Here is a 9,467-nt window from a genome sequence, read left to right on the forward strand (position 1 = left end):
ACTTGCATGGCACAGAGGCTGCTATTTAGACACTTCTTACCTGTCACTGAAGGTTACCGCTGGGAACGCATCATATGGCAAATAGACTACAACAACAAAGTATTTGACCCTCTATTTAGTTTTCCAAGAACAGCTGTTCTGTGTTTTACACTGGAAAGGAGATGAGGAATATGATTTAATATCACTAAGCATCACAGTTACCCGTGTATTTATTTTTTCCAGGCAATATTTAATAGTTAACTAACAGGCACGTCCTGAAAATCCACTGACTGGATTCTAGGTGCATGAATGTACTTTAAGATTTGGTGCAGTGTGAACGATGACAGATGGCTAATATGAGAAGGCAGCTCGGTGTCCTTTCGCCGGGCCTCTTGCACAGCTCTGGTTAGGGAACCTTTTCTCAACACTTCTGTGTAAACACCTTGGCCCATCTACATGAAAAGGCACCCAGTCTTTTCTGCAAGGTAAGGCAGAGGATCCACCATTAGTAATTTGTATTAGCAGTGAGTCATTGCTTGCTCCTCAGCTCTGACTTATGCCTATTTTAAATTACTTGAATTTAGCTTACAGCTATTTGTCTTTCACCAGTGAACTAAAGCACTCAGTAAGTCCCTCTAGTAAAACACAGTAAGATCAATTCTTGGACTTTTTGCTAAGCCAACTAGACTGGCCTTTTAAGTCTGTCACCATCAGACATTTTTCTCAGCCCTCAAATTCTTTTCTGCGGTTGTTTTTCTGTTCTCGCTCCATTTTCTCAGTGTCTACAATTGGCTTCAGTGCCAAATGCAGAGTGAAAATCAGTTCCTAATGTGCTACCAAGAGGTAACACCGACCTTGGCCAGACCTAAACCATGGTGATTTCAGTGGCTGGATTCCCCTGTTCCCCAAGCTGCAACCCTGAACCCTTGCTCAGCTGCCACCTCTCCTGCGAGCTGCCTAAACTTTCTGCTTCCCTGCTGTAATTTAACGGTGGTGGCAGTGCATGCCCAGAGATGCATCAGCCTAGACAATTATGAGCAATTTGACTTCTGACTCCTTCCTGAGCTTGATCATGGTCCAAAGAGGAGGTGCCCTCCGCTGCGATCCCCGGGGGCCCAGCACAGCAGCTCCTGGCGAAAATGCCTCTCACTGGCCCAGGGGCTCGCACAAATGTCGTGACAGGTATTTCTTCTTTGAAAATACCTCATAGCAGTAGGCAACCTTACAGAGCCACCTTTTTTCTCTGTGCCCCAGAGGTACGGGAGCCACCCAGGGCTGGAGGGGAGGGTGATGCATCGGAGGAGAGGCAAGGTGCAGCAACTCTGGGAGGGAGAAGGGCTGGAAGCTGCCAGACCCTGCTGGCACACAAACCGCTGTTGCCGCAGGGATGGAAACGGGGCACCAGAGGGACCCAGCTCTTTAGTCCATGGTGTACAACAGAACAGCCTCTGCTCTCTCCTTTCCCCATAGCTCACAGTCTCGTGGTTAGGATATTTTTTTGAGGTAGGACAGTAAGTTTGAATCCTCTCCGGCAGGGAGTAAAGCTGAAACCAGCTCTCCCATGTCCTGGGCGAACAGTTTCCTCGCCAAACTGCTGGATGCAAAGGCCTCCCGCTCCAGCTGCGTTTCAAAAGCAAACACGACTTCTTTGTTTCCGTTTTCAAAGGAACGAACAGCTTCGGCATCTTGCCCCTGAGGGGCTGGGGACGCCCGCTGATGCTGCACGGGGCGCTGGACCCCACAGCCACTGGCCGCCAGGGCCGTCCCGGGCCGTTTAGCTAGCTTGGGCGACAGGCAGCTCGCTCTGGCGGGGGGTGTTTCCACTTGGAGGTGCCCCAGGCTCCCCCGGCATGGCAGAGGGATGCGGGAGGGCTAGTTTTTCTGTTTGGTTTGGTTTTGTGTTGCGTTTAGATGCCCTAGTCACATGTTACACAACAGAGCAGGGCCAGTTATGCTGCTGGTGCCCTTGCAGCACCTACAGTTTGAATTCAGCGTCTCGAGGCTTTTTTGGTTTTCTTAATAATTTAAAATAAGCAGATCAGTAATTTCGCCTCAATTAACCTGAGGTAATTTGTGGCGGAATTCTGCATGAAAAAATAAAAAGCTGCTTTGAATAGCAAAGCCTCTGCAAATAAAAGCCCATGCTGGAGCACTTTGAATGTGACTACGGTGACTCATATTTTTAATGGCTTTTTTTTTTTTTATCTTAAAAGTGGCTGCTTTCCAAACAAAGTTCTACAAGGCCTCGTATAACAAACAAGGGTTACTGCTCTTTTCCACACATAACATGAAAAATATCCTTGAGCGGAGCAGAGTGAACCGCGGGCCATCTGCCGCAGCTTGGACGGCTGCGCCGGGCTCGCCTTGCTCCCTCGCCGCCGCGCCTGCCACGTGGTAAAGCAAACCACCTGCCTCCCGCGCGAGGGTCCGCCCCGAGCGCCGCAAACCTCCCTCCGAGGGCGAAACCCAGCCAAACCGCTGACGGGGATGACAACCTTGGCACTCTTCGATGCTGCATTTGTTGTTGTCCGTTTGTTGTTTGCTAACCCCGCCGCAGACTTTAGTCTTCTTTTCCATTCAAACGCGAGAGGGGCAGTCTGTGCCAGAGATACGGAGGCTCTCACTTTCCTACGTGCTGTGCTGCCTCCTTCTCCAACTGCGAGCGACCAAGTCTGCGTTTTGGAAGCAAAGAGGCACCTTGGAAAGTGAAGAAAAAGGAGGGGAGGGAATTCGTGTAGCAGCTTTGCCCCGGAGGGGTCTCGATGCCGCCCCCAGGGCCCCAGGTGATGCTGCAGACATCAGCCCGAGCTGCGCCTTTCACCCCCGCCCTTACCTGAAACAAGCCCTGAGCCCAAACTGCAGAGGAATCCCAGACGTGCAGTTACCAGATACTTCACCTAGACCCTCACGGCATGAACAAACTGTAATTTTGCGAAAGCCGTGCCAAGTGCAGTGCGGCATTTCCTCCAGCTGCTTGCACCCCCCTGCACAGCTCTGCCAGCTGAGCAGCCTGCAGGAGATGTGACTCGGCACCACGCTCGGAGCGGGCTCGCGTCGGCTCCGCTGCCAGCACCGGGCGACCCACACTGCTCCCACGGCCGCTGCCTGAAGCCGAGATGGGGCCAGTCACGCTGCCCCGGCCACCCGCTAAACCCGGGGGGCCCTGTGGTGCCTGGCAGCACCCGGGCTTGGTGCGGCGCCACCAAGGGCTTCCTACCGCCCCGGCACGTTCAGGGCACGTGCTGCTCCCTGGTGCCTCTCTGGTGGTCAAAACCTTCACGTGAAGTTGAAGACGCCACACGTCAGTCAGGTTTTGTCCTGCCTTCCACCCAGCGAACAGGTTTTGGGGCGGGAGGGGATCACTGACAGCCTGGGAGACACTCCCAAGTCGTAGCGGCAGTAAGTGTCCAAGAGAAGTGAGGTGATCTCAGCGCCTCCAGGTAACTTCTCCGGAGGCCTTAGTGGCCAAACGTGAGTGTGTCCCTATTTAGTCTGTGCCAGCGGCGGCTCTGAAAGGTTTAGCGCGTCTCCAGGCCAGCACGACGGCTCCCTGGCAAGCTACAGCCTTCACAGCCCCCCCTCCAAAAGGAAGGTGCTCACCCGTGCATGGAAATGAAAATGCTCCTTTCCTCCTACATAAAAAAATTAATAAATTCAGTGCTGTTGTTTTGTTAAGAAATAAACAGTTTCCGCTACATTTTTCTTTGAAGAAGTTAAAACATATTGTTAAACTTACCGATTATAAATAACCAGCAGCAGCGGGCTGAGGTGTCTGCCTCATATGGAAAATTTCAGCTCAGATGGTAGAAGTCTGGCAGAGTTTTATGATCAACTCAGAACAGGATCTTACAATAGAAAAGCGAGCAGAGCTGCAAGCTGTGCCTGAGAGCAGGTCAGTCACCTGCTTGAAGGTGTCACTTGTGGGGAGAAGTGTTTGTGGCTATGTCTGGTTGACTGGGTCCTTGTGTGGCATTTGACTAGAGCAGTATCTCACCAGCCCTGTCACGGGTCCATTAGTGCCATGCCACTCAGTGCTCAGGCTGCCTCTCTTTTTCTTCCTTTCTTGGAGGCTGCAAATTGTGCAACATGCAGTAAATGTCATCAGGAGTTGAGAAAATACTTATCTGCTATGCATAAATAATGCTTCTAACATAAAATAAAATCATAGCTTCAAAATGTGTCATCGTTAATCATTGGCCAAAATGAAATCATAGCTTAAAAATGTATCAAGTCTGGTTGGCCAAAACTCACGCTCATGTTAATTTGTTTTGTTATGCTAAGTGGTGGCTTTAAACCTATCAAGCCGTTAGCAGAGCTAGTTATATGGCACAAAATAGGGTAATAGGTGCGACTCACGCTGTAGTAAGGCATTGTTTAAGATGATCTAAACAGAAACCTGTGAAAACACAGTTGTGCTAAAACATGGTAGGAATGGTTTTTACAGCGCAAGAGCCTATTTCAGCAAACATTAGTGTTCACAAATTGCAGAAGCCCCAAGGGATACCCGAGCTGCGGTGCTTTCCATCGGTGGCCTAGGAACCAGCCCTTGAAGCGCAGGCTGAGCCGCGGGATTACCAGGAGGTGTTCAGCCTCAGCCTTGTGCCTGGTGCTACCAAAGGCTCTGCCAGGCTACTGGTGAGGGCAGTCCCAAATCCCCGCATGCTGGGAGGTACGGCAATATTTTGGTTCCTTTTACCTAAGCAAATTCAGGTGAAGTTGGCACAGCCATAAAAACAACTCTCTTTCCTTCTGGAGCAATGACTCCTGTTGGCTCTCTCCCGTTCTCCCCCTTTTACCTTCCACAGCAGGACTTTGGGGTATTTCTATATTACCTGCAATGAAAGAGGCAGCAGAGCTATGAGCAGGCAAGATGCAAGTTTGACGCCTCTCCACACATTTGTGTTTTGCCATCTTTTGTTTGGAGCCTCAGCCTGAAGTTTTTTAGATCAGCTCCATTTGCAACATTTGCTGAGTGCTGTGTAGGGCCTGTGGTGTGGCTGCAGTACAAACAATTCCCTAAGATAAAGGGCAGTATTAGCACAAGAATAAATAGGTTTATATTTAACATAAAAATGTGCCTGGAATTAGAAAGCTTCCAGCCGCTGGTAGAAGCAAGCTTTGGAACAGTGTTCCCATGTGCTCTCCAGTAGAAACAGTGAGAGCAAGAAAACTAACTAGTTTTAAGATGGAGCTTGCAAAATGTACGATTTGTTTGCCTGCACTAGCACAGGAGCCTCTGGCTGTGGAGGTCTCTCTCAGTCATCTGTGCCATAACCTGATTTAGCTGTTACGCTCAGCTCTGGCTTCTTGTCACTATAAAGCTGTAATGTAAACTCCTGCGCACACCGGGAAGCACTCCCTCACCATATAATGGAGGAATGGAAGAGGAATGGAAAAGCCTTGCATTTGAGACAAGGCGATACAGGAGCTGAAATATCCCAGGAGCAGTGTTTATACTGGAAAAGCCAACACAGCCTAATGCAACAGCAGTAACAAGGACTCCAGCAGCATCTGAGGTGATGTCCAGGAGACACAAGGAGTGGAGCAAAATAATATAAAGCTGCTGCTTTTTATTGCTAGCATTGCCACATCTAGTACACTTCACTCATGAGTATTAAGTACGTGGTGGAAGATGGAAGCTTTATGCAGCAATCTGCCACAGGCTCTAAAGAGTAGAGAGAATTCATGAGACAGATATTTCATGTCTTCCACAACAAATGAAATAGTGGATATATTTCTCCAAAGTTGTATTTCCCAATACTTTTCAATCTGAAGATCCCTGAACATTTTGGAGGAATAAGCTGCAAGCTATGTGAGCAATCTCAATGCGATAGTCTTCATGAATAATCAGCTAAAAATTAGGCAACCCTTTGAAAGTTGTGATGACATGTGTGTATGCGTTTGGGTATTTTGGAGGAGGGGGGAAATTGCAGGGAGAGTTGTTTGGTTTTAGAGTGATCTCACAAACTGCTTTCTGAAATGTTTCACACCACAAATGGTCTCCAGAGCACAGGTTGAGAAATACTGTCCCAAGAACACTTGCGCAAATTGACATTTCAGAGCAGCACTGTGAGTATTTGTCCCATGAGCTGCTGAGCTCACGGGGGGTTGCTCAGAGAGCAGGGGGCTGCTGAGACCTCTCCATTGTTATTAGCTTACAACTAAATAGAAAATAGTGCTCTAATTGTTGTCATAGCAAAGGAAATGTTGAAACCATAACGCAAGTGCAATGCAGGCTGTTCTTCTCCAAGCATTTGTGGAAAGCCTGAGATGTAAAATACCTTGGGTATTTCAATGAAACCGAGGATAAAATCAGAGCTGATACATTCAGTGCCCCTAGTTCTGACTGATTTCACTGATGACCAAAGCATGCAAGAATTGAGAGGAAATAAAATTTCGACGAAAGGTTGCATCAGTAGTTACCAGGGTAAGAGCATCCCAGGAAGAAAGGTAGGTGGGCTGCAGCTGATGCAGACTGGAAAATGTACAGACCCTTAAAAAGAGCCAGGTGTTCTTACGGACTTGCTTCTTTTTCTGGGCTGAGGAGCGGCCTTTTAAAAGTCTGGGAATATATTCTCAGTGAATGAGAGGTGCCTCACACAAAAGATGTAAAATGATAGTCTGACTAGATTCAGTCCTTCCCCCCCACCAGTTTCCTTTTGAATAGTAATAAAATGTAAATATCGAGGAGTCTGTTTTCAGTACTTACACTGGTGTTGCTTTTCTGTTCCTTTTGAGAAGTACTTAAGAAAGATACCTTTTCTCCCCTTGTCAGTAAGAAAGCAATTAAATTATAGCCATCTGAAAAATACTGGCATTAGCTCTGAAAATGGATAATGCAAAAGCTATCGAAGAACAAAACAGAGAAAAAATAAAATTTTGTCATAGTCAGCTATAACTGTTGAAGGTAACTGAATTCCTCCAAGTGAATAACACATTTATCATCATGAATGTCAAAATTTCCAATGGTAACCTTCATTAAGTCTCTTAAAGTCAACCATCAACACCCACGTGGTTTAGGAGTCTGCACAGCAAAACCAGTAATAAAATCAGTAGGTGTAGTAATCACTGCTGTTCTCTCTCCTCATCACTTTCTTCCTTGATTTAAATCTGTGTGTGTGTGTGTGTGTGTAAAACAGAGAAACCTAGCAGAAAGCAGGTCTTGCTTGTCTCTGAATATATCATACATTGATGACTCAAAAATATATCATTCTGAAAAACAGAGAAGCTATCCTTCTCCCCACCATATAGTCTCCCTACAGGAAGAATTTTTTTTCCCTGCCCAAGTCATTACTTAAAACATTTTAGGAATAAAATGTGCTTTAATTTGTATTTGGAGGAAGCATTTTGGAAACAGGTTTGGGTGGTCAGCAGTACAGAATATTTCACTTCTATAAAGTTATTTGCAAAAAAAGGTTGTAACTAGGGATTTAATTTTTTTTCAAGGATGGAATTTATTTTTTCTTGATAATGATATACAATAAACCCCTAACAGCTGCTTTACAGGCCAGCTCTTCAAGAAAAATAGACTGACTATACAAGAGGAAGAGTGAACAAATAGGCCTGGCCAAGGAAAGCTTCCCCAAGATAATTAAAAACACCTCACATCAGCACTGTGAAAAAGAAGACAGATTTCAAAATGTTTATCTTAGAGCTAAAATACAGGTCCCAAGCCTGAGTCTGAAAAGCAGTTGGAAGATGGCTGGCGCCAGCAAGCCGCCCTGAGCGCGCGGCTGCCCTGTACCCACACGTAGGTGGGACACGCTGGACACAGCCCCAACGGTGGCCCAGTGCCAGCAGCTCAGCAAGACGGTCCTGCAGGGAGCTGGGGTTTAAGAGCAGGAGGGGACGTGGGAGGGGGCTAGAGGAGGGGACAGGAATGGGTTCCCGAGGAGGAGCAGGCACCGAGCTACTGCAGCAGCAGCGTCGCTTGCAGAGTACTGAGGTGGGCACGACAGCCCAGGGCTGGCAAGGTAAAGTCCTTAATGCCCATTCAGGCACCCTGGTGTAAAGCTGCGGATCTTTCGGGAACTCACGACATGAGCGCGGGGAGTGTGAATGAGCCGTTCACAGATTTGTTAAATGCGGGAGCGCCTACTCCCGCAAAGGCAATGAATGCCTCCTTCTTGCCTTGCTGCCACCTTGAAGGGACACCCACCTTCATCTCATCTGTATTCAGCTTCAAGTCCTAGGGACAGGCATGTTCCTCTGGTCCCAGAGGTGTATCCTCCACCCAGCCCTCCTCAGATGAGGTCTCCCATGAACTCCCTCCCTCACCTCTAGCCTCCGTTTGTTTTTCCCGTGTGCTCCCTCCCTCCCTCCCCCTGCAGCGGACCACCGCACAGCAGCTCTGCACAGACTGCTGGCTCCCTTCTGCCCCTCCTGAAATCTATCACCGCATCTCCTCTGGACTTTTCCAGGTCTCCGAGGCCTCCACAGTTTTGCTCTGCAGCCCAAGGACTGTTGCCTCTTACTCCATGACTAGCACATTTCAGGCAGCTCCCCCACTCATTACAGGATTAGCTCAGAACTGCTCTCCCTCCTACTTCTGCAGGAAGCTCGCCTGTCTCACAGCTCTTGCACGAGTCCCTCCAGCCTCCCACCCACTCGCTGTTGGCCTCCTCTCTGCCCCACCATATAATCTGTCAGTCACAGTTTGTCAGCTTTCTCCCCAGCAGCTCCTTACCTTGCACAGCGTGTCTGCAGAGCTCCTCTCCCTCGACTGCTCGGATAGCTGAAATAAGCCTTTTTTGCCAACATGGCCTTCTCCTTCTGTTGCCTCTTTTCATGTTGGCTGTGCGTAAGTTATTTAGGCAACAGTTTGTATGAAAAGCTAGAGTGAGAACAAAGGTCAAGATAGGGAGATGGCTTTGATTATAGCCTCACTTTCAGTCACTAACTTTATGAAACCGTCACCTCTTGATTCCAGATTTCCAGGCATCGCGGCTGCTTGGGACTGGCTTTGTTTATTTTGGAATATTTCATTAAAAAGAATAAAGGAAGCAAAGTTCAGCCATTACTGAGTCACTGGGAAGTAAAAAAATGTCCTTTCCTCATTATGAAAATACACTTAGGCCTTTTCCCTCCTTTCCCTCACCCCTCAAACAGGACTTCAAAGGAAAAAGGCAGTCTCAAACGTTGACATTTGCTATGGAAATGCAGTGAGCACTGTGCAGGGCCAGGTCCTGAAGGAAATTTTTGTTGTTGACTTGACAGTTACAAGGATTTGGAAATCGGGTAATGAGCACGTGCAGTAGAGTGTTACTCTTTCACTAACTCGTTAAAGCTGCACCTGGCGCATTTATGTGCAGCCCTCAGCCACGTGCAGGACTGCAGTCTCCAGAAACAGCCTGTGGAAGCCAAGGATCTGGAAACGAGGACGAATCCCAAGGCTGGGGTGAGCTCTTGTGGATTTCAAAACTGTACAGTAGTGCTCTCCTCTGTCAGGCTCTCCTGGAGAGTGTGGCCAGCCGCTCGCCGTGCCTGAG

At 48.1% G+C, this 9,467-nt stretch overlaps 1 long non-coding RNA gene across 2 annotated transcripts; it reads right to left on the reverse strand.

Annotated features, from left to right (window-relative positions):
• Positions 1 to 97: 97 nt before the first annotated feature.
• LOC112982999 (uncharacterized) lies at positions 98 to 8,790 on the reverse strand. Of its 2 annotated transcripts, none has more exons than XR_003259123.2 (5): positions 8,666 to 8,790; positions 4,676 to 4,811; positions 3,716 to 4,049; positions 2,475 to 2,651; positions 98 to 457 (listed from the first exon to the last, which is right to left on the reverse strand). It is a non-coding gene; the product is annotated as an uncharacterized LOC112982999 (long non-coding RNA). The 2 variants fall into 2 exon arrangements; XR_003259122.2 differs by having other exon boundaries at positions 2,475 to 2,676.
• Between the last annotated feature and the right edge of the window lie 677 nt (positions 8,791 to 9,467).

The sequence above is a fragment of the Dromaius novaehollandiae genome, chromosome 2 (genome assembly GCF_036370855.1).
Source record: "Dromaius novaehollandiae isolate bDroNov1 chromosome 2, bDroNov1.hap1, whole genome shotgun sequence".
NCBI classification, from domain to species: Eukaryota; Metazoa; Chordata; class Aves; order Casuariiformes; family Dromaiidae; genus Dromaius; species Dromaius novaehollandiae.